Below are 6,952 nucleotides of genomic sequence, written 5' to 3' on the forward strand. Positions count from 1 at the left end.
AGAGAGAAACAGCATTCATGTCTCTGGTGACAATTCTTCAGAAGTGATAGGAGCTGGGAAAAGCTAGGATAGATTGCTAATGAGAGGGGTTGAGGGGGTGCAGAGTATGGGGAGGAATTATCAGATAGATGGAGAGTGAGCCTAGAGGAATAGAGAGGGAAATGCTTACGTAGAAAGGTTAGCGAGGTAATAATGGTTTTGCTGTGCTGCACCTGGAGTATTGTGTACAGTTTTGGTCCCTGCACACTTTTTGTAAAACGGATAAGCTAGCGTTAGAGTCAGGTCAAAAGCTATCCTTGAGTCTAATTCCTGGGATGAAGGGACTGACTTAGCAAGAGCACAATGACCAGGTTAGAAGAATGAAGGGTGATCTTGTTGAAACGATGACTCTGAGGAGGTTTGACAGGGCAGAGATCCCCCAACGGGGGGGGATCGTGAACAAAGCAACAAAAAGAAGGGGCCATTCATTTAAAACTGAGCTGCAAATGAATATCTTCTCCCAGAGGGTTGTGAATATTTGTAACTCTCTGTAACCCCAGAGAATTATGGAGGTTAGCTCACTGAAAGTATTGAAAGAGGAGGTTGATTTATGAAGTATTGAGGTATGGGACATGCTGAGAGAGGCCAAATGGTCCCCATCAGTTCCAGTTTCTCACATTCTTATTGTGCTAGTGAATAAACAAAATTTAATATCCCATACCATATGCGGAGCTTATATATGGTAGTGAGTGAGTGAGATATTATAGAGAATACAGTAGGATGGCTGAACGAGATATTAAAGAGAGATCATTTAGCCACTGGAACCGCTTGCATCCTGTTGGGATTTAGGGTGGCTCTCAACTCGTTTATCTGATGGGATTTATTCACGGGAAGGGCAATGGAATTGCCAGCAGATTTGGTGATTGATGGGAGGGACGGAGGCTTGGTAAGTTTACTTTAGCAATGGAAAGAGATAGGTATATACCACAGGGCAAGAGTTACAGCTGAGGAAAGGCAATTATGATGTGATTAGGAAAGATTGGGATGGGGAGGAAAACTGCAGGGGATGGGCACAATTGAAATGTGGAGCTTATTCAAGGAACAGCTACTATGTGCCCCTGATAAGTATGTACCTGTCAGGCAGGGAGGAAGTGGTCGAGCGAGGGAACTATGGTTTACTAAAGAAGTTGAATCTCTTGCCAAGAGGAAGAAGGCTTGCGTTAGGAAGAGATGTGAAGGCTCAGTTCGAGCGCTTGAGTGTTATAAGTTAGCCAGGAAAGACCGAAAGAGCGAGCTAAGAAGAGCCAGGAGGGCGTGTGAGAAGTTGTTGGCAAATAGGATCAGGGAAAACCGGAAGGCTTTCTAAAGGGATATTGGAATAAAAGAATGACTAGAGTAAGATTAGGACCAATCAAGGACAGAAGTGGGAAGTTGTGTATGGAGTCTGAGGAAATAGGAGAGGCGCTGAATGAATATTTTCCTTCAGTATTCACGCTGAAAAAAGACAACGTTGTCGAGGAGAATACTAAGATACAGGCTACTAATCTAGACAGGATTGAGGTTCACAAGGAGGAGGTGTTAGCAATCCTGGAAAGTGTGAAAATAGATAAATCCCTGGGTCAGATGGGGTTTGTCCTTGTTTTCCCTAGGAAGCAGGAGAGGAGATTGCAGAGCCTTTGGCTTTGACCTTTATGTCGCCATTGTCTACAGGAACAGTGCCAGAAGAGTGGAGGATAGCAAATGTTATCCCCTTATTCAAGAAGGGGAGCAGAGACAACTCTGGTAATTATAGACCAGTCAGCCTTATTTCAGTTGTGGGTAAAGTGTTGGAAAGGGTTATTAGAGATAGGACTTATAATCATGTAGAAAGTTGTTTGGGGATGTGTCCATGCATACAGATTCCTGAAAGTTGCCACCCAGGTTGATAGAGTTGTTAAGAAAGCGTATGGTGTGTTAGCTTTTATTAGTTGAGGGATTGAGTTTCAAAGCCATGAGGTCATGTTGCAGCTGTACAAAACTCTGGTGCGGCCGCACTTGGAGTGTTGTGTACAGTTCTGGTCACCGCATTATTAGAAGGATGTGGAAGCTTTGGAAAGGGTGCAGAGGAGATTTACGAGGATGTTGCCTGGTATGGAGGGAAGGTTTTCTGAGGAAAGGCTGAGGGACTTGAGGCTGTTTTTGTTAGAGGGACGAAGGTTTAGAGGTGACTTAATTGAGACATATAAGACAATCAAAGCGTGAGACAGAGTGGACAGTGAGGGCTTTTTCCTCAGATGGTGATTTCTTGCATGAGGGGACACAGCTTTAGATTGAGGGGTGATAGATATAGAACAGATGTCAGAGGTAGTGGCTGTACTTCGAGAATAGTAGGGGCATGGAACACACTGTAGTAGACTCACCAACTTTAAGGACATTTAAATGGTCATTGCATCAATGTGTGGGTGAAAGTGGAATAGTGTAGGTTGGATGGGCTTCCAAATGATTTCACAGAGGGCCGAAGGGCCTGTACTCCGCCATACTGTTCTATATGTGGCGGAGGTAAACAATTTGTGAAAAAGCTATGCAAGAGGTTGTATTGAATAAGCCAAGATGCTGAGGATCAGCAGGTCATGTACCACAGAGAAACAGAAGCAGGAATGGAAGAGGATGTGGTATCCAGCTGTGGTAACCTGTGAGTGCTAAAGTGAAATAAAAATCATTAAGAAGAGAAAGCTAGAAATACAGCACAAGAGCTGAAGTAAACACAGCATAAACAATGTCCAAGCTGTGCTGGGAATGTCTGAGCCAAAACAATTTGGCCTCAGGTCAAGTCCTCGCGAGATTCAAACCCAGACAACTGAAAACCAGAGAGGCACAAGCATGTATCAACTGGTGTGAAAGGGCATTTCGATATTTTCTGACAAACAAAACACCAGATCGATGGGGCAGATGCCTCAGTAGGACCTGCTATGTATTCTGGGAAATAAGCCCTTCTTCAGGAAGAGGGGGTTGGGTCGGAGAGGTCGGGAAGAAGGTTGCAGGTCAAGCAGGCAGTGCTGAGTCCGAGGGTTGGGACTGAGGTGGGGGGAGGGGAAATGAGGAAGCTGGAGAAATCTGAGTTCATCCCTTGTGGTTTGCCTAGGAACCCTCCAGCCTATCACCCTCCCCTTGACCTCCTTCCACCTATCGCATTCCCAACACCCCTCCCCCAAGTCCCTCCTCCCTACCTTTTATCTTAGCCTGCTTGGCACACCCTCCTCATTCCTGAAGAAGGGCTTATGCCCAAAATGTCAATTCTCCTGCTCCTTGGATGTTGCCTGACCTGCTGCGCTTTTCCAGCAACACATTTTCCAGCTCTAATCTCCAGCATCTGCAGTCCTCACTTTCTCCTATGTATTCTGGGACCAAACCAGACTCAAGGATTGTTGAGAATCATTAGCTCCATTCTGAGGCTCGCTGCCTCTGATTGGCCAAGTTCTCAGAACGTTCCATTCCAGGGTTCAACCCTGGCCCTGGCAAGGATCGACCTGACCCCACTCTCCAGCACAGACCGAGACGCAGTTGTGGACACGGAACCGTGCAGTTACTACTAAAATTGTTAAAGCTGTAAAAGTTTATTTCAAATAACACTGGGGCCCTGATTTACCACCTCATGCTGTATTGTCACTTCTGGAAGGCACCTGGGTGATGTTGTATTGTGTACACTGCCTGAGTAGTCCACAGCATCTGAGATTCCAAACAACTCAGTCCAAGAAGCAAGGTTGGAGCTGGTACTCATTACAATGGATGGAATATTATGCCATGATTGTAAGCAAGTAATACGTCTGCCTGTACAGACATAAGAAGGAAAGGGATATCAGATTCAATGGTCACAGTTGGAGCAAGCAGTCACTCATTGATTTATGCTTTTCAGAAAATTGAGTAATTCTGTCATGGAGATGTACAGAATGGAAATAGACCCTTCAGTCCAACTCATCCAGATATCGTAGATAAATCCAGTCTCACTTGTCAGTCCTTCGCCCTACTGAAACACTCCTACTCATATACCCATCTAGATGCCTTTTAAATACTGTAATTGTACCAGCCTCCACCACTTCCTCTGGCAGCTCATTCCATACAACCTCTGCATGAAAAGGTGTACCTTCGGCCCCTTTAAAAATCTTTCCTCTCTCGCCTTAATCCTATGCCCTCTAGTTTTGGACTCTCCCATCCTGGGAAAAAGACCATGACAATTTGCCCTATCCATGCCCCTCATGATTTCATAAATTTCTATAAGGACACCCCTCAGCATCCGATGCTCCAAGGAAAATAGCCCTAGCCTATTCAGCCTCTCCTGAGAACTCAAACCAGGCAACATCCTTTGGTGAACACTTTTCTGAACTCTTTCAAGTTTCACTACACCTCCCCTATGGCAGGGAGACCAGAACTGCACACAGTATTCCAACAGCGGCCTTAACAATGTCCTGTACAGCTGCAACATGACCTCCCAACTCCTGTACTCAATACTCTGACCAATAAAGGAAAGCATACCAAACGCCTTCTTCATTATCCTATCTACCTGCGACTCCACTTTCAAGGAGCTCTGAACCTGCACTCCCAGGTCTCTTTGTTCAGCCACACTCCCCACTGTCATGTTAACCACGGGGATGGCCCTAGTCAACAATGTCCACATTCCATTAGTAACCTTTTAAAAAATGCTGTATACAGTTCTTCAGCTGAGGTTGGGCAATCTTCCCATATCAATTCAATCTATGAGATGTGGTAGTGTCCCTACCTCTGAGCCATGAGATACAGTGAAATAATTCCACATAGACCAGTATCACCAAGTCACCCTTTATTCACACATGCAAAGTACATCATACAGATGCACTTAGCTCAGAGATGGCTTCTAGTGACTAGAAGCACGACTCTCCTGTTTAGAAGATCAAAGAACAAAGAAGATTTACAGCCCAGGCCCTCCAAGTCTGACCCGATTAAAATCTACTGTCTAAACCTATCGCCGAATTCCTAAGCATCTGTATCTGCTCCCCACCTATTCATGCATCTGTCCAGATGCATCTTACATGAATAGACGTCAGGTTATATTTTACCTTTTTTCCTTTTTTTATTCTATATTGTGCGTGTGCAGGTGTGAGACACAGTGAAAGACAACAGGTCTTTCTTTCTTTATATTCCACCACCAGGAGGGAAGGCCCTCCACTGGGGATCCCCACAGCCCGGTGACAAATGGGTACGCCAAGGTGTGTCCGGGCGGTGGATGAGGGAACCCTTCTGTTTATTTTTTTTTCCTTTGTCTTATTTTTAAAATTTTTTTTTCTCTTTTTTACTTTTTATAAACCCCCCACACTCCCGCCTAACTGCGGTAGTGCTTATTTTTCCCCCAGCACCCATGTTGTGTGTGTGCAGGTGTGAGACACAGTGAGAGATACAAGGTGTATGAATCTTTATTCAGTTTCCGCCACCAGGAAGACAGAAAAACACCCGAGTGGCCTGTGACAAGCAGTGCCCTTCACATCAAAGGGCAATGCTGTGTGATCAAACAGTGAAGGGGAGGGCAGGGACTAAATCAAAATAGAGTTCGAGGAGGAAATAATGGACTCCAGTCCCTGCGGCGCCCACCTCTCCCTGAACAACTCCATGGTGTTGGTGGACACCATGTGCTCCTTCTCCAAGGACACCCGGGCCCTAACGTAACCGCAGAAGAGGGGCAGGCAGTCGGCCCTAACAACCCCCTCCACGGCCCGCTGCCTGGACCTGTTTATGGCTAGTTTGGCCAGGCCCAGGAGCAGACCCACGAGGAGGTCTTCAGACCTGCCCTCCCTCCTCCGTACCGGGTGCCCGAAGATCAGGAGCGTGGGACTGAAGTGCAATCAAAAACAGAGAAGGAAGTTTTTTAAGAAAATCAAAGAGGGAGTGCAAACGCCCACACCCAATATACACATGGTCCACGGACTCCACAGCATCACAGAACAAGCAGTTGGGCTGGGAGTCCATGAACCACCGCAATCTGCGGTTGCAGGGGACCGCTGCATGCAGCACCCTCCTCCCCAGATCCCCGAGAGAAAGGGGGAGGACTCCCGCATAGAGGGCCCTCCACTGGGGATTCCCTCCGCCCGGTGGCAAATGGCGAAACAAAGGGGAGTGATAAACGGCTCCATTTCGGAATGGCAGGCAGTGACCAGTGGGCTACCGCAGGGATCAGTACTGGGACCGCAGCTTTTTACAATATATATTAATGATATAGAAGTTGGTGTTAGTAATAGCATTAGCCAATTTGCTGATGATACTAAGCTGGGTGGCAGGGTGAAAAGTGATGAGGATGTTAGAAGATTACTGGGTGACCTGGACAAGTTAGGTGAGTGGTCAGATACATGGCAGATGCAGTTTAATGTGGATAAATGTATGGTTATCCACTTTGGTGGCAAGAACAGGAAGGCAGATTACTACCTAAATGGAATTAATTTAGGTATAGGGGCAGTACAGAGAGATCTGGGTGTTCTTGTACACCAGTCAATGAAGGCAAGCATGCAGGTACAGCAAGTAGTGAAGAAGGCTCATAGCATGCTGGCCTTCATAACAAGAGGGATTGAGTATAGAAGCAAAGAGATTCTTCTGCAGCTGTACAGGGCCCTGGTGAGACCACATCTGGAGTACGGTGTGCAGTTCTGGTCTCCAAATTTGAGGAAAGACATTCTGGCTATTGAGGAGTGCAGTGTAGGTTCACAAGGTCAATTCCTGGATTGGAGGGAATACTTTACACTGAAAGAATGGAGCGACTGGGCTTGTATACCCTTGAGTTTAGAAGACTGAGAGGGATCTGATTGAGACATATAAGATTATTAAAGGATTAGACACTCTGGAGGCAGGAAACATGTTTCAGCTGATGGGTGAGTGCCGAACCAGAGGACACAGCTTAAAAATATGGGGTAGACCATTTAGGACAGAGATGAGGAGAAACTTCTTCACCCAGAGAGTGGTGGATGTGTGGAATGCT

This window comes from Hemiscyllium ocellatum, chromosome 35 (genome assembly GCF_020745735.1).
Source record: "Hemiscyllium ocellatum isolate sHemOce1 chromosome 35, sHemOce1.pat.X.cur, whole genome shotgun sequence".
Classification (NCBI taxonomy): Eukaryota; Metazoa; Chordata; class Chondrichthyes; order Orectolobiformes; family Hemiscylliidae; genus Hemiscyllium; species Hemiscyllium ocellatum.